At 44.8% G+C, this 25,046-nt stretch overlaps 1 protein-coding gene across 1 annotated transcript in view; it reads left to right on the top strand.

Annotated features, from left to right (window-relative positions):
• Positions 1 to 21,930, top strand: part of EML5 (EMAP like 5) — a 1,317,369-nt gene extending 1,295,439 nt beyond the window's left edge. The window contains exons 42-43 of the transcript XR_013600929.1: positions 21,149 to 21,339; positions 21,757 to 21,930. The gene's annotated coding sequence lies outside the window, so the exon portion shown is untranslated. The remainder of the gene's footprint in view (positions 1 to 21,148; positions 21,340 to 21,756) is intronic.
• Positions 21,931 to 25,046: the final 3,116 nt, after the last annotated feature.

Below are 25,046 nucleotides of genomic sequence, written 5' to 3'. Positions count from 1 at the left end.
AATGTTTCTGGATCCAGCCTGAAACATGGATAATTCAAAGGTAAGGAATCTGAAGCTAGATATTGTCTCTATCAGATACTGTGTTACCGAAGGTAAGTAGCTTTTTCTTTTGTATTTCAACTTGTTGAATCCTAGAAAAACATGTTCTACTTATAAAGTTCACATCAGAACCTTCTGTTGTTAGCATATAATCAACATTATCGGTGACCTTCAGTCTCTGGTAGTATCAGTGTCTAGTATTTCACGTAGACCTGCATGGTTAACGGGTAATTTCTACTGTTCTTCCGAGGTATGTGTTCATTAATGGTGATAATTACCTAAAATGTTGGTGTGTGGATTCAGTTTGTTTGTTATTCTATCCCTAAATTCACTCTCTTCCCTATATCCATTTATGTCTCCATCCCAATGGTCCACATCATGCTTTCTACGTTTTTATATGACTGACCATTCGTGGCATTCCTAAATTACAGTAATAATTCTGTTTCCATGCTAGTGTGTTGTTCATTCTCTGTTTCCCCTTAAATCTATCCAAACTTAGGGGCATATTTACAAGCTCCTATCGCCACCAGAACGTCAATTTTCTTTTGATGTTGTGGTGGCGCTATGGGCTTTACCTTATTTACAAGGCAGCGTTAAGCCACTTATCGTGGCTCAACACTGCCTTGTATATAAGGCACCCTTTCAACCTATACTTGGCGTGAAAAGGGTGGGCAATGGGCTTTGCTGTGGGTGTTCTGACGCAACACCTATTGATTTTGACGCTGTCCCATATTTACAAGAGTGTCCCACATATGGTCAGTGCCAAAATAAAGTTTTTTTTAGAAAGAAGCAATAGCACCGGGTTCAGTGCTGTCGATACAAAAAATCTGTGCGCTGACTATAGACACTTTCTAACATAATAAACACTGTAATCATCCAGTTAAGAAAATATATTTATTTTTTATTAATATTTGTTTCTTTTCAGTATCAAAAATATACGATATGTCTACATTCACTTTCCTAATATGCACATAGATAAATACATATTGTTGCATATATTTTGCATGTCTGATTTTATACAGTAGATTCAAACATATACAAACACACTCATTTTATACAATAGATTACAACCTATTGTGAACATAGACACAAAAAGGGCAAAAAGATACTGCTAGTGATTTGCAGAATACCACCAACGTGTTTCGGCACATGCCTTCTTCAGGATTGTTCTTTTTACCAATGAATACTGTATGTCGTTATCCTACAATTTTATCTGGACGCTTCTTCCTCATGTGTAGATGACAGTATAAAAAAGGAACACTTGATCGAAAGCTGAAAAATGCGGGAGTTTATCCAAAGATTCTTCCTAGTGTGATTACTCTTAATGTTGGTGGCCTTAATCGCTATGTTCTCTGTATGCAGTACACTGTGTCCGCTTAGAAATGAATCCATTCTTGGGAATTCTTGTGCACTTGAGGGATGCCTCTTGTTCCCTTGTATGGTTATAATGGCCACCGAGAAATAGCAGGTCTTCTCGTACCTCCAGCCAGATATGCCGCATATTGCCAAAATTAAGACCAGGTAAAACCTGCTCTTGAAAGGGCACAACGATGAGAAATGCTTCATTTCTCCTTGTTTTTGCAGTTTTAATGTGTGCTGTATTGTGCAGCACACACAAAAACAGCAAAACTCCATGCATGGTTGTTTATGTACAGGAAGGTGTCCCTTCCTGCACATAAACAATCATTTTAAAAATGCAAGTTGCACCTTCTATGTGTGCTGCACAAATCAGCACACAAAGAAGTTACAAATCGCCATTTAAGATTGTGCAGGAAGGCATACCTTCCTGCACATAAACAATCATTCTCACAACGCAAGCACCCTTGCATTACTGTGCAAGGGTGCCTGCGTCAACACTAGGCAGCTGACTTTAGCACCAGCGCAGGAGGAAGCACAGTGCTGCACCGTATTGTTGTAAATACGGTGCATCCCTGTTTTCAAATGTGGCGGAACACGGCATTAAGCCAAGAAAGTTAACCCTGCGTTTCGTCACTTCTTTGTAAATATGCCCCCTAAGTACTGCCCCTTCAGTGTCCTCCCAGTTTGTAACGCTTACATCCAATTGTGTCCTCAGGATCCTTCAACAACTTCCATGCCTGTTTTAGGATCCCTTAGCAAAACCTAAACCTAATTTCAGAAATTAGTGAAGATCCTGTTCCTACTCAGCATGACCTCCAATGCATATGTGAAGTCTGCCCAGTTTTTAGCAATCCCAGGGCATTCCCAAACCACGACCGAAGACTATTTCCTTCCTATCACACCTTGTAGTGTTTAGCAACAGAATGTAGCCAATTCACTCACCAAGAAAACAGGTTTGCTCTGATGATAGAAGTAATTTAATATTTAGTTGTTTTTTTACAAATCAGAAAGGTATCGAAAAGTATGCCTGGGAAACTGACATTCTTAGATTTTCTGTATTATCCCCGGGACATTTATGTGAATTCAAGTTAACTCAAATAAGAAGGTATTTAAACCTTCGTAGATGTATGTATTGTACATGCTCAAACAAAATCTCTTAATCCTATATCGCAACCAATTTTGTGGGTGTTTACTTCCTTTTGCAACCTGGGATATGGATTTACTCCTGCCCTTTGGCAAAGTAAATACCAACCCTTTCTAGGTGAGAATGAGCAGACATTGTTTTGTGGATACTCAAAAACATTAATGTGTTTTTACCAAACTTTAGGAGCTTCTCTGCCCTGGAGCACCTGTTCCCTATCTTGTGGGACGATTTACTAACATGGAAAAGTATGAGCAAGTAAACCTATATATACAATTAAAACTATGTTTCTGAACGCAGACACATTACAGTGCAGTAACAGTCTAATCGCATGTGTGAAACGAACTTACTCATGCAAATAGTGTGGTGAATAGGGCTGTAAACGATGTATATCTATATTTTCATATTTATGCCATGTAAAATTGAAGTGTTCTATTTTATCAAATTCTTTTTCTAATAATGTATTCGTTGTATTTACACGTCTCTACTTAAACTGCAGTGTGAATATCATATAGCAACATTGAATTGTCAATGCTCAAATTCACAGGGTGAATTTTATCATTATACAGGCATTATATAATCCGTTTACATTTTTTGGACGCTCGACAATGATCATATCCACCCACATATATTTGAGATTGCAGGGTAGTATTTTTTGTTTTTCAGCTCATCAAGTGGTAGTATTTCTCTGTGCCTAAATAAATGAAACCGTCAATATATGAAGTGTAATTGTGTAATTACTTTAAACAGATTTGCCAGCAGTCAGAGGGCCTAATTATGATGGACTCATTCAATTCTGTCCATGGCATAAACCCCGGTTTATCCACAGGACAGAATTGCGTGTTTGGTTTTATTTAGCGCATCTGATATTTATTTGTATGTGTTAAATAACCCAACAGGTCAAACCTGCCCAAATTTAACAGAGGAATACATATGGTATTTATAGTATCATGCGGATTTTAGTGCATTAAACACCAAAATCCGTTTGCTAGTCCCCTTGGACTCCTAATAGGTGTTCGCGAAAACCGATGATTTATCAGGGGTGATAATTAAGTAACACCTCTACTCGAAATCAGGCCGTAAGTTTGAGGATAATAAATCATTGTTCCAGGTAATCATTTTTCTCGAGTCAGCAGTTTTGTAAGTGTTTAATTAATGGATGTATGACGTTACAACGCATACTTTTACAACGCCTACCTTTACAACGCGTTTTTTACCACGCATACCATTACAACGCATAGCGCTTTGGGGTGCTGGATAGTGAATAGTTTAATTTACTATTCCAACTCCAGTCCCCGTGGATAGTAGGGAAGGTTATTGGATAGTAAATTAACCTATTCCCTATCCTAGAGCGCCCCCAGAGCAATGCGTTGTAATAGTTTGCGTTGTAAAAGTTGCGTTGTAATGGTAGGTCGTTGTAAAAGTTTAGTTGTAAAGGTTATATACCTTAATTAATGGTAAATTTTGGGGTACATAATCAACGTTGAGTAACCTACATTGCAGTATGCTTTGCTTTTTGTCTAAATGGCGCACTCAGGGCAGCACTGAAAAATTACAACTTTTAAACCATTTTATATATACTTGGTTAGCTTTCAACTGTCCCAAAATATTGTTAAACTGGTGCTAGAGTGGTAAATAAGCTGTCTGATAGAGACTTCTAGCTGCAGATGCGTTCCCTTAGAACATTCCCCATGTATCAGACTGGACACTGAAATCTTTTTGAGCAGTACACTAGTACGCTGGTGCTGTCGATAGGTTCCGCATAGGCACGGTCTGCGTCACAAGTGATGTGCACGGTGCCTGTAAAGGTGCCATCCCAGAGCGCTGACCTCACTCCCTTCTTTTCCGAACAATCCGCACGGATCCAGATTGAGCTGCCCTCAGAAATTTTTTTACTGGATTTTTTTCTACACTTTTGTTGACACTTCAAACAATGCGTCTTATTTTCACTTCTTTGGAATAGGTTTCCAAAGAAGCCTGTAGGTTTTATTTTAAGCCATGTGGTGCCTGTCACAGGCAAATATCTATGACAAACCCCCATTTAGTTTGCCTTTGGTGCCTGGAGCGGGATCACAAATCCAGGACTTCTACAGAGTGCAAGACCATGCATCCGTGTCATGTCTCGGTAATTGTGCATGGTGTGCACTCCTCAGCTCTCACATCGAGTACTCCTAGACTCTGTGCCCCAAGCAGTATTGACACCCTGGCCACAGACACCACTGGGCCCTGCAGCAATACTGAGTCACTGGCTTTGGCCCTTCATCAAAGCCCCTCCACTCCACCCATATAAAAGGCCTCCCTTTGGGAGGATAGCATGTTCTAGAGCATGGGTACTCACAAACTTTCTCTCGGGGCCAAATTTACAGTGTGGTTTGTGTCCGAGGGCCGCACCAGTGGGGGCGGGGTCCGTGGAGGAGGGGGCCGGGCTAGAGCAACAAAAAAACTGTGACCATAAGGTTGAACACAGGCCTCTGCAGCAGACACCTTCGTCCACTGAGCCACCAGACCCGGCATACACACATATCTCTCTCTCTCTCTCTCTCTCAACCTCTATCTCCCTCTCTCAACCTCTCTCTCCCTCTCTCAACCTCTCTCTCCCTCCATCTCTCCCTATTTCTCCCTTTGTCTCACTCAGACCGTCTCACTCCCTCTCACTCCCTTTCTCTCCCTCCCTGACTCCCTCTGTCTCGCTCACTCTGTGTCACTCCCTCTCTCTCTGTCTCCCTCTCTCTCTCTGTCTCCCTCTCTTGCCTTCCCTCTCCCTCTCTGTCTCCCTCTCTCTCCATGCCTCTCCCACTCTGTCTCCCTCACTCTGTCTCCCTCACTCTGTCACCCTCCTCACTCTGTCTCCCTCCTCACTCTGTCTCCCTCCTCACTCTGTCTCCCTCCTCACTCTGTCTCCCTCCTCACTCTGTCTCCCTCCTCACTCGGTCGCCCTCCTCACTCGGTCGCCCTCCTCACTCGGTCACCCTCCTCACTCGGTCGCCCTCTTCACTCGGTCGCCCTCCCTCGGTCTGTCACCCTCCTTCCTCTGTCTGTATCCCTCATCCCTCCCTCCTACCTCTGTCTGTCACCCTCCTCCCTCCCTCGTCGCTCCCTCTGTCTGTCATCCTCCTCCCTCCCTCCCTCTGTCTGTCACCCTCCTCCCTCCCTCCTTCTGTCTGTCACCCTCCTCCCTCCCTCTGTCTGTCACTCTCTGTCTCCCTCCCTCTCCATTTCTCTGTCTCCCTCCCTCACCCTCTGTTTGTCTAACTCACTCTCCCTTTCTCTGTCACCCTCCCTCCCCCTCTGTTTGTCTCCCTCCCTCTCCCTTTCTGTCTCCCTCCCTCTCCCTCTCTTTGTCTCCCTCTGTCTTTCTCCCTGTTTCCCTCCCTCTCCCTCTCTTTGTCTCCCTCTGTCTGTCTCCCTCCCTCTCCCTCTCTTTGTCTCCCTCTGTCTGTCTCCCTTTCTCTGTCTCCCTCTCTCTGCCTCCCTTTCCCTCCCTCCCTCACTCTCCCTCTGTCTGCCTCGCTTTCCCTCCCTCCTTTCCTTCCCTCCCTCTCCCACGGTCTGCCTCCCTTTCCTTCCCTCCTTTCCTCCCCTCCCTCTCCCTCTGTCTGCCTCGATTTTCCTCCCTCCCTCGCTCTCCCTCCCTCTGCCTCCCTTTCCCTCCCTCTGTCTGTCTACCTCCCTTTCCCTCCCTCGCTCTCCCTCTGTCTGCCTCCCTTTCCCTCCCTCCCTCGCTCTCCCTCCCTCTCCTTCCCTTTCCCTCCCTCGCTCTCCCACCCCCTCCCTTTTCCTCCCTCTCTCCCTACAACTCCCTCCCTCGCTCTCCCTGTCTGCCACCCTTTCCCTCCCTCATTTCCCTCCCTCGTTCTCCCTCTGTCTGCCTCCCTTTCCCTCCCTCCCTCGCTCTCCCTCTGTCTGCCTCCTTTTCCCTCTCTCACTCTCCCACCCCCTCCCGTTCCCTCCCTCCCTGTCTCCCTCCAACTCCCTCCCTTGCTCTCCCTGTCTGCCTCCCTTTCCCTCCCTCATTTCCCTCCCTCTCCCTCTGTCTGCCTCCCTTTCCCTCCCTCGCTCTCCATCTGTCTGCCTCCCTTTCCCTCCCTCTCCCTCCCTCTCCCTTCCTTTCCCTCCCTCTCCCTCTGTGACTGCCTCCCTTTCCCTCCCTCCCTCGCTCTCCCTCTGTCTGTCTGCCTCCCTTTCCCTCCCTCCTTTCCCTCCCTCCCTCTCCCTCTGTCTGCCTGCCTTTCCCTCCCTCCCTCGCTCTCCCTCCCTTTCCCTCCCTCGCTCTCCCTCCCCTTCCCTTTTCCTCCCTTGTTCTCCCTCTGTCTCCCTCCCTTTCCCTCCCTCTCCCTCCCCTTCCCTTTCCCTCCCTCGCTCTCCCACCCCCTCCCTTTCCCTCCCTACCTCCCTCCAACTTCCTCCCTCGCTCTCCCTGTCTGCCTCCATTTCCTTCCCTCCTTTCCCTCCCTCACTCTCTCTGCCTTCCTTTCCCTCCCTCCTTTCCCTCCCTTGCTCTCCCTCTGTCTGCCTCCCTTTCCCTCCCTCCCTCTTCCTCTGTCTGCCTCCATTTCCCTCCCCTGCTCTCTCTGTCTGCCTCCCTTTCCCTCCCTCCCTCTCCCTCTGTCTGTCTGCCTCCCTCCCTCCCTCTCCCTCTGTCTGTCTGCCTTTCCCTCCCTCCTTTCCCTCCCTCCTTTCCCTCCCTCCCTCTCCCTCCCTTTCCCTCCCTCTCCCTCTCCTTCCCTTTCCCTCCCTTTCTGTCTGCCTCCCTTTCCCTCCCTTCCTTGCTGTCCCTCCCTCTCCCTCCCTTTCCCTCCCTCTCCCTCTGTCTGTGTCCCTTTCCCTCCCTCCTTTCCTTCCCTCCCTCGCTCTCCCTCTGTCTGCCTCCCTTTCCCTCTCTCCCTCCCTCGCTCTCCCACCCCCTCCCGTTCCCTCCCTCCCTGTCTCCCTCCAACCCCCTCCCTTGCTCTCCCTGTCTGCCTCCCTTTCCCTCCATCGCTCTCCCTCTGTATGCCTCCCTTTCCCTCCCTCTCCCTCCCCCTCCCCCTCCCCTCCCTTTCCCTCCCTCCCTCGCTCTCCCTCTGTCTGTGTCTGCCTCCCTTTCCCTCCCTCCCTCTCCCTCTGTCTGTGTCTGCCTCCCTTTCCCTCCCTCCCTCCCTTGCTCTCCCTGTCTGCCTCCCTTTCCCTCCCACCCTCGCTCTCCCTCCCTTTCCCTCCCTCGCTTCCCTCCCCTTCCCGTTCCCTCCCTCCCTCGCTCTCCCTCAGTCTGCCTCCCTTTCCTTCCCACGCTCTCCCTCGCTCTCCCTCCCCCTCCCTCTCTCCCCGTCTCCCTCCCTCCACCTCCCTCCGTCGCTCTCCCTCCCTTTTCCTCCCTCTGTCCGCCTCCCTCTGTCACCCTCTTCATCTCACCCTGCTTGTGTGTGCCCGGGCTGAGACAGCTTCCTGGCACACACACACACACACAGCTGCACCCGAGCACTTCACAGGTCTTTAAAAGACCATTTGTATGTTAATGAGGCTTTTGTATTTCACCTCTTAGCGCCCCTGCAGCTGCAGCCTGACTATAACTGGAATGCCCGGGCCCCCACAGAGCAGCAAGCAGCAGAGTCTCTCAGAGTCGATGTGCTGCAGTGTATGCTGACACTCTTTAATTTTTGTTTTTTAAAAACACGGGTAAATTGTCTGCAAGGTCCGCGGGCCGCCAGGGAAGGCTTGCCGGGCCGCTGGCGGCCCGCGGGCCGTAATATGAGTACCCCTGTTCTAGAGGGCTACACCCTTCCCGAAATCTCACGAGATCTTGGGAAGGGCGACTATCTTGAGCAGGTACACCGCACCCATTCCTTCAAGCCCTGCTTGGCTTTGAGAATTTCCCTGAGAAAGGAGTCTCTCTCTGCACTCCTACTTACCTTGGCCAAGTTGTGGGCCCCACTCCAGCATCACTTCTCCTCACGGCAACCTCCTTTAGCAGTTCTCTGACCTCTTTAATCTGTATCTTTGTTTCAACAGGAAAGGTTGCAGGGACAACTAGGGGGTAAGTGCATTATTGTGCAGCAACTAAGTCCAAAGATATATGGAAAATAAAAGGTTAGTGCACCAATCGGAGTCAAAAGGTAAAAAATTAAAAAGAAAAAGTTAAAAATTAGACAATATTACATATACCTTTGAAACTGAGAACACTAATTTAAAAGAAATCGACATTTCTTGGAGATTAGAGACTGTTTCTGATAGAGACATCTAGCCCCAGGTTCCTTAACTTATGAATTCTCCCCAGTTGCCAGTCTGGATCCGGACATTTTCCAGCAGTACCTCTGCTCGCCGGCAGACAGCATTGTACGACTCCATGATGATGTCGACTTCCGGGTCGAGATGTCAGTGGAGTCATATAAGTGTCATCCGGTGCACAGACGTCAGTTTCTTCTTATCTGCACTGCAACGCGGATCCGGAAAAGTGGTTCCTTAGGCCAGTCATTCTGGTCTACTTTAACAGTTCTTGTCGGTCGTGAACAGTGTGCCTTTTTCCCCGTGTCCTCAAGCTTTAAAGCTTGTGGGTCTTGTGCGCGACAGATGTCAGCTACAGAACCGCATTCCATTTGAATGTGGTGTTTGGGAGAACACCATGACTCTGAGGATTGAGGTTCCTGCCAGAAGCTAAAGCCGAAGGCACTCAAGGAACACCGTATGAAACTCTTGGCAGCTTGTCTGTCACAGCCTTTGGAGACTTTACGGCCTCGGTCATCTTCTTCCCATTTGGAGGACTGTTCACAGGCCGTTCTAGGAGCCAGAGCCGATCGCAGGGACGTCACTCTTCTTCGACGTCTCATGGTAAGCGCAGGCGATTGAAGCCATGGAATCCCCGACTTCACCATGTGGAGACTGTCTCCCACGGCTCCTCCCGCTTACCTTTTTAGGAGGCCATACTTGACTCCGCACCGTGCCTCCCTGACTTTCCGGGAGCCGGGGAATTGATGGCCCAGGTGAGGGTGTACTATAACTTTATAAATCTCTTCTTTGGGCCCCCATCTTTCTCTGGAGCCCTGCTGGGCCCCAAGGTGGAGAGTGGAGCCACGCTGGTGGGTTTGTCCTTGGCGGCAGTTGGGCCTATGTTGTTAGGATGGCGTCGGCCGGCTCCGCTTCGATGCTGGTGCACAGCCCTTCAGAGACTCCACCTTCGGTATCTGTCCTTGATCAGCCGACTGCAGCAGGAACCTTGGTGGTGCCGATCGAGGCTGTTTCCAGCTCCTCCGATCAACATCAGAGCATCACCTTCTGGGCGTCGGAAGACATCAGGTGCAGATTTTATAGAGTCATCTATGGGGAATATTGTCTTCCTGCTTGCCCCTCGTGGTGACCCGGAGGAATAGGGGCTTTTACAGCCTATGCCTGAGGCCATTCCACCTCTTTTGGAAGAGAGGTGGTTGTCTGCAATTGGGGAGGCTAGTGGACTAGAGTTGTCCGGACCTTTTCCCTCCTAGCCTTGCTACTGAGGATAGATCCTCCTTTGCAGATATGCTTAAACGGGAGGCTATGGTTTTGGAGTGCTCTCTATACAGTGGAGAAATCTACTGATACCCTGATTGATGTCAGACAGGGGTGGAGCCTATTCTCCCATATAGTGAGGCCCTGTGCGACATATTGTTGGGTACTTGGGCTAAGCCTGATACAGGGGGCATCGTGCTATATCTAGCAGACACCCACCTGCTCCTAGAGATCCAGCATACCCCCTCAGGCATGCTACCTCTGGTTGTCAGTTGGTACAGGCATTATCAGCCTCTCAGAATATAGATTCTATGCCTAATGCTCCATCGGATAGAGAATCTATGAGGCAAGATTCATGTGGCAGACATATTTTTTCCTCAACTAGTTCTGCCATAAGGTCCACTACCACATCATGTGTTCTTGGGTGTTTTTCTCACACCTTGTGGGATTCTCTGTAGACTATGTTGCCAACACTTTTGGATGACCTCCGACCTAATCTTGAACAGCTGGTTAGGGATGGACAACAGGCAACTAAGCTGATTATTAGATGTGGCATGGATACCACTGATTTAGTAGGTCGAGGCATTGCATCCTCTGTGGCACTACATCGTGCCTGGTTACGGACCTCACCTTTTAGATGGCACCCATCTTTTTGGTGCCCAGGCCAACTCAGCTTTACAGTGTTTTAGTGAGAGAAGAAGTGAGACAGAGTCCTAACTTCTCTTTTTCTAATTATATACCAATTTGATTTCTTTCCCTATACTAGGGTTGTATGAGGGATATTATTCTTTTGGTTCTTACATGGATGACCATGTTGTGAAAGTGCCATGATGGGATAAATTCCGCCTGTTGGTGACACCTGATGTGGTATTACTGTGGTTAGCAGGCATTATTGTTTCAATACTGCCTTTGACAGATTATGTGGTACAAGGATACCTATTGCACAGGTTCCTCCAGTCACTTTTTTCCTCTGATGATGGGCTTCATGCTGAAGAGGTAATTTGCTTTTGATGTTTCCTCTGGTTAGGGAGTTTACTTATGTCTCACGCTTCTTTGGAAACAGTTTGGTATGCGGGTATTCATTACTTTTGATTTTCAGTATTTCTTATAGGGACATCTTGCTTATGCCATATGGGAGACCTTCATACAGAGAGTATACTTATTCTTTACACCTACTCTGAATTTCCACTTCAGTGCAATTTTGGGTCTGTTTGGAACAAGATTTCCACTAGGACATTCTTGTTTGACCGGTCCTTCAGTTGATTGCAGTCTTTTCACTAGTTTTGGAGGGGTCCACTTTGCTTTGGAGTCAGGGGGTGCATGGATTGCTTTCCCGCTAGGTGGTTTTTGCAAAGGTCATGTTACCCTTTGAGGGGGTTATGCCAAATTCGTCACATTGTGTGTTCCTTGCCTGTGCATGGAGTTTTGTCCCTTGAGATGTATTTCTCTTTCTTGGAGACGTTACATATGCAGGTTCAATGGATCCATTTTGTATTTTTCTAAATGACTGTGTTACTAACACTTTCCTCTATTTATAGAGGTTTTATGGACTTCTTTCATTCTGGGAACACAGTTATTCCGTGACCACGGATTGTTATGTTATCTGGAATGCAGTCTCAAAATATTTTTTGACCATGGGGGTTGGCTTTTACAGCCATGTCAAGCATTTTCTGGGAGGATTTCTTCTTTTCTTAAAGAGAATGTTCACCTTTATGGTTCATCTCTTATTTAAGAGCATCCTCAGTTTTCCTTTCCTTATACTTGGATGTGCTGGCGTAGTTGCACTTTTCCTGTCAAGAGGTTGGATGTCCATGTGGACATTTGCTTTCTTTAATCAGCAATTGCTCTTTTGTGACTTACAGTCCTTTTAGGGTTCAGGTCTTTGTATGTATATGAGCCCTCTTCTGATATATGGTCAGATTTCGGTTCTGTCTAATATACCTTACAGTTAAAGATTCCAACTGGACATCTCTTTTTGAGATTTCCATTGGCTGGGGGTGCACTTCATTTTGACCTTTTGGGCCAAGTGTGGTTATAAGTGTTTGCTGTTGGCAATATTCCACTTTCCTGTGTTTCCTTTTAGGCTGATGACCGGATACTTTTGGCCTGTTGGCATTACCGTAATGCTAAGTCACCTAGGGTATATGGCATACACACAGGTGTAATGTATCTGTGATGTGCATATTTTGGATACAGCTTTGCTATACATTGAATAAGAGAGGACATGTATTATGTTTTTTAAAAAAATTATTTTGAGTTGCAGCTTGCTTCTTTCTTTACTGTAGTTTTATCTGCTACTCTGTCATATCCTGTGGAGATAGATCTATATCAATGGGATGTATTTTAAGGCTGCACAGGAGCTAACATTAAAGCGCACTGGGGTGAGTGATGTGCAGACACCACAAGTACCACAAAGCCCTGCGCTTCGTAGGAAGTGAGGGCAGAATATTTTCCTTTAAAAGAGCTTGACAGGTGTTTGCTACTTTAATGTGTGACTCCACGCCGGGCCTGTGAACCAGAGCGTGGTAGCCCGAAAGGAGTCAGGCCGTGCACGAGTGACTTTCTGTTCAGGCTGTTTTTGCTGTTATCCCCATTAAACAGTGCAGTACCTACCTGGATGGCGAATCCTTTTTGGGGGCAACTTCTTTGTTGGATTTATACGGCTAGCCCAGCCGTGGTGATGCCCGCCGCAGAGACTACGCTGTTCCGAGGTGACTGTGAACTGAGGTCACATTCGGACTGGTGGGGCCATAATGAGGGATGGTGTAATGGCGTCGAACTCAAGCACGGACAGATAAGCAACCCACTGGGTGAATTTTAAGGCTGCACAGGAGCTAACATTAAAGCCCACTGGGGTGAGTGATGTGCAGACACCACAAAGCCCTACGCTTCGTAGGAAGTGAGGGTGGGATATTTTCCTTTAAAAGACCTTGACGGGTGTTTGCAACTTTAATGTGTGACTCCACGCATGGCCTGTGAACAAGGGCGTGGTAGCCCGAAATGCGTCAGGCCGTGCACGAGTGACTTTCTGTTCAGGCTGTTTTTGCTGTTATCCCCATTAAACAGTGCAGTACCTACCTGGATGGCGAATCCTTTTTTGGGGGCAACTTCTTTGTTTTATATATATATATATATATATATATATATATATATATATATATATATATATATATATATACACACATAATATATATTCACTGAAAAAAACATGTTTTACAGACGTTATAGTTAGGAATTAGCATTTAAAAAACCTTTGAAATTCGCTAAAATACATAGGTTTCAGGGACGTTATAGTTAGTTGGACATTTGACTCATATAAAACCAGAGAAATGTGCCCATTATAGTTAGTTGAGCCAACTATAACTCACGCTCCCACAATGCACTGCTGATGACATCACTCATGACATCACTGATGACATCTCAAATGACATCACTGATGACATCACTGATAACATCATCCAGTAAATGTGTGTTTCTGTAAAGTTTAAATATGTTTCATATATATCTATGCCAAGGTGTATTGAAGAATGAGTGGGTTTACAAGTGCCTGAGGGGGGAGTAATTAGTAGGTGCGTGACTGACTGTATACGTGAGTGAATGAATGTGTCTTACTGAATGCATGGGTTAGAGACTAAACTGTGTGAAAGTCTGTATTAGTCTCTCAGTTGGTGTGTAAGCGACTGCAAGGGTTGTTGAGTAGCTACATGAGTGTCTATATGGGTTATTGATTTGTTCTCTGAGTATCTGTATGGGTGCCTGAGTGTCTGTGTGGGTGGGTGGGGGGTGTGTGACTGTGCATAGATGTCCGAGTGGGTGATTCACTGGTTGTATGGATTCAAAAGTGCATCTGGGTAGGGCTGTATGGGTGAGTTAGTGTGTGTATGGGTGTGTTGGTGAGTGAATGAATGTCTCAGTGGTATATGTGTGACAAACTACATATGTTTTAAGGCGGTATATGTGAGCGTTGGAGTATATTAAATGACTATACATGAGAGTAAGTTATTTGAAGAGTGGGTGTATAAATGAGTGTCTGCTTGTATCAGTGATTGTATAAAACAGTAAGTATGTGTTAGTATCTGCAGAAATAAGTGATGTGGTGTGTGTAAATAACGGAGTTGGTGTGTATAATTGTATACACGACTAAATGGGTATTTGATTGATTCTTTGCATGACTGACTAGGTGTGTGAGTAACTATGGATGAGTGGCGGAGTGTGACTATGTATAGGTGTATGAGTGCATAATATAGTACTGTATTGATGAGTAACTGCATGTATAAGTGACTGGATGTGTGTGTAGACCTAGGAAATAGTGGGTGGTATGTAGTATCTGGCATTGTTGTGTGTATGGTTTCGAAAATAGTAGTCTATTTTAGAGTGGGTGTATCAAAGTTTATATTAGGGCATCAGTATGTGCATCAGATTATCAAGTGGATGATGTCATCAGTGATGTCATTTGAGAAGTCATCAGTGATGTCACTGACCATGTCATGAGTGATGTAATATGTGACGTCATCAGCAGTGCATTGCGGGCACACGAGTTATAGTTAGCTCAGCTAACTATAACGGCGAATTTCTCTGGTTTTATATGAGTCAAATGTCCAACTAACTATAACTTCCCTGAAACCTATGTTTTTTTTTAGTGAATTTCAAAGGTTTTTTAAATGCTAATTCCTAACTATAACGTCTATAAAACCTGTTTTTTTCAATAAATTTCAAGGGTTTTTTAAATGTTAATTTCATATTTTAATATTTATAAAACCTAAATTTTTTCTATTTTTTTGGTAATATCTTAGAACTCTATTATCTTTTTTTTTTTACTTTAAAAATTATGTAATGTTTTATATCTTCAAAAAAAATATGTATATCTTTTATTTTTGTTTGAGAAAACTGAAATCCCATACCGGTAGTGTACCAAACTCCATCAGCACGCGAATCTTATCCGCTATATTGCTAAACTCGTAAATGATGTGCATTTCGTATCCGATGGGTTCATGGCACCGCGTCCCGTGTAACATCATATACGTATGAGGTCATGCCAGCTGCTACTTTGGTATGCGGCGGCTACGCAGTACCAAGCGGCGATTTACGTCATGTACGTATGGGGTCGTGACTGTTGCGTATGAGACGAGTGCACTCTGCCAGGCCCTGTGGTACGTCATAGACGTATGGCGATGCGCCGGGTACGCTATTCCCTCATTTTTTTTTATGTCTCAAAACTATATCTAAATAAGTTTAAAGTGTATATGAGAGCAAGCGATAATATAAAATATTTTAAACATTTATATATTTCTACCTGTAATATTATGGTAAATATATTTTCTCAAAATTGCGTCGGGTGCGGCCTCCTGGCGAGCACGGTGTGCGATTGCCATGTGACCTTAAAAAAAGCATTTGATTGGTTCATAACATTTCCCATTGTAACAGTTGGAGGACTCCACCCATTTTAGTCATTCTCTCTACAGCGTTTGATGAGAGACACCTCTTTTGCTTAGAGAGCTTTTTTGAAACGTTTTTTGCTGTGTACACATTTCTTATACTACACACAACATGCAACGATCATCTTGATCAATATTCATGGTCTGTACAGTAGCCTTCCACGTGTGATGGCCATGCATCTGAAACGTTACATCAAAAAACAAATGTGTTACACGATGCCCTTGGTGTGTGTGTGCATTATTGTGTTGACTTTCGGCATGTGTATTGGTTGCTCGAAGGGGTATCATCAGCCACGGGCAGAGTAAACATCCTAGATCACATGTGACAAACAGTAAAGAGTAATGTGTAGATTTGTGTTGCAGTATGCTCTGTTGTCAGGCTTTACCAGTATAGTAGTGTGTCATATGTGAGACTTTCAGAGTCACGTTATCACTGTGTATGACGTAGCCTCACTGCTGATCCTCCTTCTATCCGAGCACATTCACATGTGTGCGCTTCGCGATAGTAACTCTTTCAATAATACCGCACACCATTGACATGCGTCTCTGCGCATATCCACAAGCTTGACAACGACATGTGATGTTGGCCATTCAATGTTTTTGGACAGCATCTCATTAGCGATAGTTGCCGCCCTCCCTGTACATGCTACATTAATGTAAATTGCGGATTGTGCAACGTCAAAACTGCAACAAGGACACACACAAGTACACCTCCTGGCCAGGCAGGAACTGAACAACAAAACACACAAGATGATGGACGGAATGTTGCACAATGGCAAAACATTCACCCCCAGTCGCAGATCTGTGTTTAATCCATCGTTGTTTTGCTCACCATGCCACCCCAGTTCAGATATGGCCATATGCAAATCAGTCTTGACTGTGCCTCATGGGATCAGTCCAGCCTAAACTGCCAAGCCATGTCTTCCCTGGACCGGAATCAAGCATCCTAGGACCGGTTTCTGGCTATCAGCCGTCATCAGCTAGGATAGGTTGACTCCAGTGGCGTAGTGGGCACGGGACCCATGTCTGGGCATACCCTTCCCACATAGGGCGAACAGCAAAACACACAAGATGATGGACGGAATATTGCCCAATGGCAAAACATTCACCCCAGTCACAGATCTGGGTTTAATCCATCGTTATTTTGCTCACCACGCCACCCCAGTTCAGACATGGCCATGCGCAAATCAGTCTTGACCCTGTGCCTCATGGGAACAGTCCAGCCCGAACTGCCAAGCCATGTCTTCCCTGGACCGGAATCAAGCATCCTAGGACTGGTTTCTGGCTATCAGCCGTCATCAGCTAGGATAGTTGACTCCAGTGGCGTAGTGAGCACGGGACCCACGTATGGGCATACCCTTCCCACATAGGGTGAACAGCAAAACACACAAGATGATGGACCCACTTTGCGTACATATAAATAGGATAACGACGACACCACCTGTCCCAGTTCTTCCACACTGCCTCAGGTGATCTGGCCGCATCCACCTTGCATATCACAATGCGCAATAAAAAAAGGGATCCATGAGGTGTACACCATCCTGGCAATCAAAACTCGATGTGAATTGTGAAACCTGCTGGCCGTCATGTTTGGACACACAACAATGACAGCAGGTGAGCAGTGGGGCCTGGGTGCACAGGGGCTGCAATTGAGCTCAGTGCTGCGGGAGGGGTGGGGTGCAGTGAGCTGATTACTAAGTGTGTATGAAGTATGGGAAACCACCGCACTCCAAGGTAGTTGTGTTAGTCCAACTTAATCCAAAATACAAATAATTTGGGTACTGCAGATGTTCTACCGGTCTACACACGTTTAGACAAAAAGGACAGAAATTCGTGACATCAGGATCAATGCAAACCCACACTCACTGAGTCGAAATGAATCCCATCAGCCCACCACAGTGGCGGAGCATCGTCATCTGGGAATAGTTGTACATTGTATGACTGGTGCAGCCCAGACCTATCCTGGGGGAAAGCTACACTTTAATCATAACCAGTGATCGATCCGGCCACAGTTATATTTCAATCAGTGGTGCTGATGATTTGCAGTGCAGAAAAGTGTAAAGAAATGTGCAATAAAGTTAAAATTGACTAATAAGACACATATAACTTTAATAGGCGCTATCTTAGTGTCAAGATTACAACCAGGTGCTAATAGTTTGAAAAGATAACTATCTAGAGCAATAGGGAAATAGGTCTACATGTTTCAGCCATACAGGTATCACTAACCAGGCTTTCGTCATGACCTATTGGTGATTACGCTACTGCAAATATTATAAAAAACTGTGCAAAAAATGATAAACACTGAATAATTGATACAATACACCCTACCAGTGCCTGTGATTCTGAGATGAATATCGATTTTGATTATCACAGGAGGTGCAATTTCTTTCCTACAAAATAAATATAAAGGTGATTAGCATCAATCTCTGACACACGATAATCCTGTTAATCATTGTCTCAACAATAATACTGTCCCAAAAATTAGACAATATCATGCCCAATTGGTGGCAAAATGAAATAGTGCATTTATAAAAACTATTTGAAAATATTTGTTAGTACTCACCCAGCTTTATGTGGGAGTACTCCTCACCTCACCTGGCAACTGCTCAGTGGATGAGGCCCAGCTCTGTAACGTGGGTAAACACAACAATCACACAAGAGTAAGATCCCTGTGTGCCCGTCTCCCATCTTACATACAAAAATGAAAATAAACCTTGTGGCTTAAGTAACCCCCTGACCAAGGTCATACTTCAAGAGCCCACACAAATGAGAAGGTAAGAGGAAACGGTGGTTTCTCAAATAAATTCCTCTTATTATGCTCTCAAGGAGATAATGCATGACTGTCCTACATTCTAATTACTGGTGTTGACAATATACAAAGTTTGATTCAAGCAGCGAACACCCTAATACAGCATGCCACCAGACCAAAAAAGCTAGCAAACCACACCACCAGTGCTAGCAAAATGATTTCAGACTTTAAGCTATGGAGACATTTTTGCAAGACAGTGATAAACCCGTAGATCTCCAAGTATTTCTAATGGAGCTGATGCAGTTTACGCTTCATCATAGTTACTTTAGATGCTTAGACAAATTCTTCATGCCACTCCCTGGAGTGGCCATGGGCAACTGTGCCGCCCCAGCGTATGCTAATTTATTCATGCACAAATTCGAATTGGATCACGTTCTCTTGAACCCCCAGTGGCAAGACAGTTTGAGTGTGTATTACAGATATATTGATGATATCTTCCTGGTTTGGACAGGCTTGGAATCACAACTACTTGCATCTATAAGATATCTCAACCAGGTTAACGAGAGAAGAGAATTCACACATACAATAAGTCGGACTCAAATCGCATTTCTGGATGTTAACATCAGGATTACACATACAGGTTTAGAGACCTCAATCTTCACTAAGCCAACAGATCGCAATAATTATTTACACTTCCAGAGCATCCACCAAATGAGTTTGAAGAAGCATCTACCATACTCCCAACTTCTGAGAGCCAAAAGAATTGCATCATCGGAAGATCTGTTTGAAGAAGACATTCGCACCATCACTAATAAATTCTCCGAAAGAGGTTATCCTCAATCTATTATTCAAATGGCTGAAAATCGAGTAAAAACCAAGGATTGACTTGAACTGTTAGCAATCCAAGCTCAACCAGTACCCACAGAGGAACGTGCTGTTTTTGTATCCAAATATTCTACTCACAGTACAAAAATTAAACAAACGAATCGCAAACATTGGCAATTGTTACAAATGGAACAGGATTTTAACAAACATTTTTCAAAATCGCCCTATATTCGCCTATCAACGCACCAAAAGTCTACAACAATTGTTCAAACCACACAAAAGTACCATCTATGTCACGTACAAGGGGACAGTCCCGTGCCATAACTGTGGCAATTGCAACAGTATTATCATAAGTCACCCGACACAGGGGACTTCCATTAAATTAAGAGTAAAATGCTACGTGTGACACCACCAATGTTGTTTACCTCCTTAAATGCCCGTGCGGCCTTCCGTACGTGGGCAAAACAGAACGCAAGATCAAAACCAGACTAACTGAGCATAGGAGCAACCCCCGTACTAAAAATTTGAAATCTTGTGTGGCCGCACATTTTTTCAAGCATGGACACAACATCCGCTAAATACGGTTCTTGGTGCTGGAAACCATCATCAACATAGAAGGCAGAGACAACAAGAAGTTTCTTCTTCAACGTGAACTCTATTGGATGTACAGTTTGAACGCCCTTTATCCTAAAGGGCTTAATGAACGATTGGAATTCAGTTGTTTTCTGTAATGTGTCTTGTCCACTCCTGCTTGCATCTCTGTTTAGGTGTTTCTCTCTGTCGCGTTTACTATTTCTTTCTGTACACTGGATTCACTGATGTGCTTCCGCTATCCTGACAGTTATCTCCTTTTATTTTCATATGTTTCACTTGGTTCCCCTTATTTCTTGCCTAATTTTTGTCTCATTTCCGCTAATCTTTGGATTCATCTAATTCATTATTCACATCTCCCTAGTTATGTTGATTCCCCTAAAGTGTTTTTTAAGCTGAATCACCTCCAGCCTTTCATTTATTTATTCATTTATTTCTTCACGGTATCTACAATTTACTTGTGCACTTTTAAATTTCTCTGTCTTTTTCCGTGTTATTGTTTGTAATCTTTTCCACGCTTTAATGCTTGCTTCATCCCAGTCTGTTTTCCATATTCACACTCCCCTTGCACCTGCGCACGACACTTCCGGGTTCTTCTTTGGATCTTGCCGCGCTGAATGTCGCTCAGACGGCGGTCTGTTTACCTTGGATACCTCCGTGACTTCCATATCGCGTTGAGGTAAGATACAGTGTGCTACTGGCTCAGTATATAGGGGCGTATTCACGCACTCTGCCTCTTGACTTTTTTAGATTTGGTTTGCCACGCTAAATGTTACATTTGGGCACTTTCTTTGTATGCACATTATCCCGAGTGCACTCTTATACCTGACATCCATGTTTGAGCCACTTTTGTTTTAACGTATTGCACGAGCGCAAGCGAGCTTTAGATAGTTTTTTCAGTGCACACTTATATATGTTTCCTTATTTAGGTCACATTCCTTGGTTTCTTTGCTTTATCTTTACTCATTTCGTCCATGTTTCCTACAGCGGACACGTCCTTTTTCCATATTTTTCCTACACGGACCGTCACCTCGATCAGCCTTTTATGAGCACAACCCTGATACTTGTGCATGACTTTCATCTTGAGTGCTATTCTTTCACTTGGAAGTTGGTAGTTTATAACCGTTCTCTAGCACCCCTTTTTATTTATAGACACCATTGTTGGGGATGGTTTTGATGATATTCTGCTCTTGTTTGGACCGCGATACATTGTACTTTTTTCATTTATTCTTTAGACATTTTCCCCTGAAGAAGAGCGGATTACTAAATGTACATGCACACATGCTTGCGCCACTGCATTACACGCGCACATGATGCTGCTAGCATGCGCTCTGTTCCTTCGTAAGTGAACGTTGGTATAACATATTATTATTTAACTTTGTGTATTCTCGTACACTCCAACTCCTCTTTGAACCATGATTACCACTAACAGTTGGTAGATCGTACTTCAAGAAGTAAGAATGCACTCAACTGGTGTTCTCTATTAGGCTTGAAATAAACCTTCATTTACCTCAAGACGTTCCCAGCATTATATTATTTCTCCCTTTTCAGACACTGAGTTGGTTGCGCCAAAATGGGCGGAGCGGGTGCTCAGCCCATGATCATGCCCTGGGCATTCTGACGTCTTCCATCGTGGTATCAAGACACCATCCCCGACCAGAGACCTGCTGTGCCACCCTGAGAGAGGCACCCTTGAGTTGGAGCTCGCACCGGCACGTCGTTGGACACACCGGTGGTGGCAGGTGAGCAGTGAAGCCTCGGTACGCAGGAGCTGCAATTGAGCACAGTGCGGGAGAAGGGGCTGGGGAGCAGCAGCCTGGGTGCACAGGTGCAGGCAAGCGATGTTGCCGTAGATAATAATGCAATCTCTGGCCTCATTCATATCTCAGTTTCATTTTAAGGACTTGCTGGACCACACTCTTTCTCACGGACCCCAGCGTCCCAGACACACTGGTGACGGGAGGTGAACAGTGAGGGCTGGGTGAAGTAGGCTGAAGCTCGGTCTCCTCCTCCCTTTGTTCTTTTGACTCTCCCCCCCCCCTTCTCCCTTCCACCCACTCACCCTCTGTCCCATTCTCACTTTCTTCCTTTCATTCTGACTACCTTTCTTTTTCTCTTGGACATGGCACACATACTTATGTTTCTTTTTTGTCTTGCAGGTTTTGTACGCTCCTTCCGGAGTAGTCCCATCCACTTATTTCATGATATACGTTTGTTTCTTTGAATAAAGTTGTGTTTACATTCATTTGTGTTGTTTTAATAAGGGTTATTTTTTTACCAATAAATGAGTGAGTTATGGGTCTTCTTATCCTGACAATACTTGTCTGTAGTTTATTGTGAAAATCGGCGGTTGATAGGAGGTTATGAGGGAAAACATTTGCAATTTTGCGGTGCACCTACCAAATATAAACCAACAGACTATTACATAAATGAAGCCCGGGTAATTCTACAACTGCAAGGGTTCTATGAGTGTATCACTTTATAATACCATGAGTACTGCCCGTGTGATTACAGAACCAATAAGGCACTGCCTAGGGCCACCGAGGCTTCAGGGACTGGCAAGGCCCACCCTGCATATTTAAGTAAAGCCCGGGAGGGTGGTGATCCCCAGACTTGAGATGACCTCGAAGCCCCCTGAACAATTAGTAAACAATACCCGGGGAGTGAAGTACTGTAATTTTCGTTCTCAGGGAATACTTACTAATATAACAAAGAACTTGGCACAGAAGCTGTAATATGAAAAGACATCTTTATTAAACTTAACATAGTGAGGCCACGTCACACAGAAGCCGTAGCAACTGAATGAGGTAGTCTGAGGAATACAGAGGACAGAGGCCTTTTATATGTTTTAGGGTTACATGACTCAACACATAAGTAAGGGGCAGTCCTAGCTTTTGCAAGCATGCAAAAACAAATCCAATATTCCTTCCTTACAGTTTGACCATTCACATGTTTCCACAACAAAAGCAGGATCATGATGACAAGCCCATTTTTCAGTTTGTCCAGCCCTTAATCAATCATTGGTTAAACTTAACATTTTTCATCAGACAGGTCGATCGGACCCATAATAAAACCGGGCACATCCCCATCGTAAATAGGCCATAAAGAAAGGAGCAGAGACAGGTGTGAGTAAGATAAGACATAGTTGTATGCAATAAAGGTTTATGATGTCCTGTGCCTTGATACTTAATCTTGTCAGCTACTGGGAAAAGAACTGGCCTAACAGGTTTGGCTTTAGGCAGTGGAGTCAGCTTGCCCAGGTCACACAGAAGTCAGCTGAAGGTGTACGTGTCCCTAAGACTCGCTTGGCCTCAGTCATCGGCCTATGTGAGGGCAACCACAAAATAGCTGCTGTGCACAAAATGAAACCCGAGGGTTCAGAACGGAATCCCTGATTTCATGGTATCTCGTCACTCGAACACGCCGAAAATACTCGTATATAGTATACTCGTCATTCTCGGTCTACTGATACCAAAATCGTCATGATACGACGATGTTTATGACACGGGTCCAGAATTTCAGTACCACAGACCCTCCTTTTGCCCTTACATAGGCAATTAACCTACACTCACGCTAATCTGAGTCCAGGTCTATATTCATAAATTCATTGAGATGTTGCTGTAGCATCCTATTACTTGGCAACTCTCTTCGGGACAGGTCTCCTTACATACGTAGTAGCACAAAGGCTGCATATGGCAGGACAAAATAGGGAATACCTCTATCTGTAGTATGTGGCAAAAGACCACACACCCAACAATTAGTGATGTTCACTACTAACTGGTGTTGATGCAGAAACTGTACAAAAGGAATTATCAGTAAACTGACCTCCTAACTAGTCCATGTTCAGGTAAAATATGGAAAGAATGCAAAGAAGTAGCAGTAGGAAGAGACATAGGTTGGGAGGTGGGTACAGATGTCAATTGAGTAGAAAAAAACAACCCCACCCATAAAAGACAACGTCATGTTTAAAAAAACACTAGAAAACACGTTATTAAGAACATATAGACAACAGGAGAAAGTAGTGACCACTATCACAAACGAAATTATAACTTTTCACAACCTTAAGCAAAAAAAAAACAAATCCTAAAATTATCTAGTAACATTTTTTAGGGTTTCCTATGCATTTCAGTAATTTATTGTATGTTCAAGTGAAACAGTGGTGACCCTCATTAATGCTCTGAGGTGAAAAGGGGATACTCTTCCACAAAGAATGGACTTTATTCTGCTTTTACTAAACAGAATAGTACTTTAAAACAATGGCAGCAAAACAATCAAAAACTCGTCTCCTAACACCTATTATATGCAATCGCACGGAAACCACTTGTGAAACCAATTATGCCCAGAGTCCGTTCAAAAAGCCTCTCTGGCAGGCTTCTATTGTCCATCAAATCTTCTTTTGTTGTTGCATGGGCCTCTTCATCCAGGCCTTTCATGATCCGTTGGAGTGCCCTCCTGGCACACACTCATAGCTCATTCAAAAAAAAAAAGTCTCAATGTCTCAATGCAATGCACCAGTATCTCTTCTCTGCGGCAGACACTACAGATATTGTGCTCTTCATTGGTTATGGGCACAGATCATCTCGTACAAACCCGGGACCATTCTCAGGCTCCAACACCCATCATTCAGTGTCAGAGGACGCTCAGGCTGCTCTTTCATGGGCACCAGAATGTAGTGCCTTTTGCCACTCTTGGATCCTCCGGTGCACTGCACTTCCGTTGAAGCAAAGGAAAAAAAGGGGTGCGTGGCCAAAACTCAGGCCAAGGGGCTCAAGGGACTGCACACTGTCAGAGGTTAACCAGCACATGACAGGCGCTCGGTGCGTGGCCAAAACTCAGGCAAAGGGGCTCAAGGGAATGTACACTGTCAGAGGTTCACCAGCACATGACAGGCGCTCTTTTGCACTGAAATTCTGGTTCTGTGGCAAAAACCAGCTCCTCCTTCTTTTCTGATGTTGAACGCCCTCTGATGAAGCAAGTGCGATGCTTTAAACAGTTCATTGTATAACAAAAGGACTGAAAACAGGTGGCCTGCAATCTTCAAAGGAGTGGCCATACGCCATGGGACAATTGTGGTCTAGAATACACTGTCATTCTCAAAAAGCAATACAAATATAAAGGCAGTAGGCATAACAGTGTCTCTAGGCTTTTCAATTGGGTGTCCGTGTGAGAGCATATCCTCCATCATCTAAGGGTAGATAGTGACATGGGAATTCTATCTAAATGGATGTCCTCACACATAGTGGCATCGTCTAATGGAGCAAACACATTTTATCTCAATGATTACATATAGTTGTTCCTAAATTCCTCATCTGGAACATCTCAAAAGAAAAATCGCATATTGCAGATTATCGGGGAAAACAGTCTGGTTATGCAAAAGGGAATTATACATAAGATGGGGGTCCATTGTACATTACTGCAATCTGAAAGTGTGAACCTGAACAATACACTA

This window comes from Lissotriton helveticus, chromosome 9 (assembly GCF_964261635.1).
Source record: "Lissotriton helveticus chromosome 9, aLisHel1.1, whole genome shotgun sequence".
NCBI lineage: Eukaryota > Metazoa > Chordata > Amphibia > Caudata > Salamandridae > Lissotriton > Lissotriton helveticus.
This window is presented reverse-complemented; position numbering and strand designations above follow the sequence as displayed.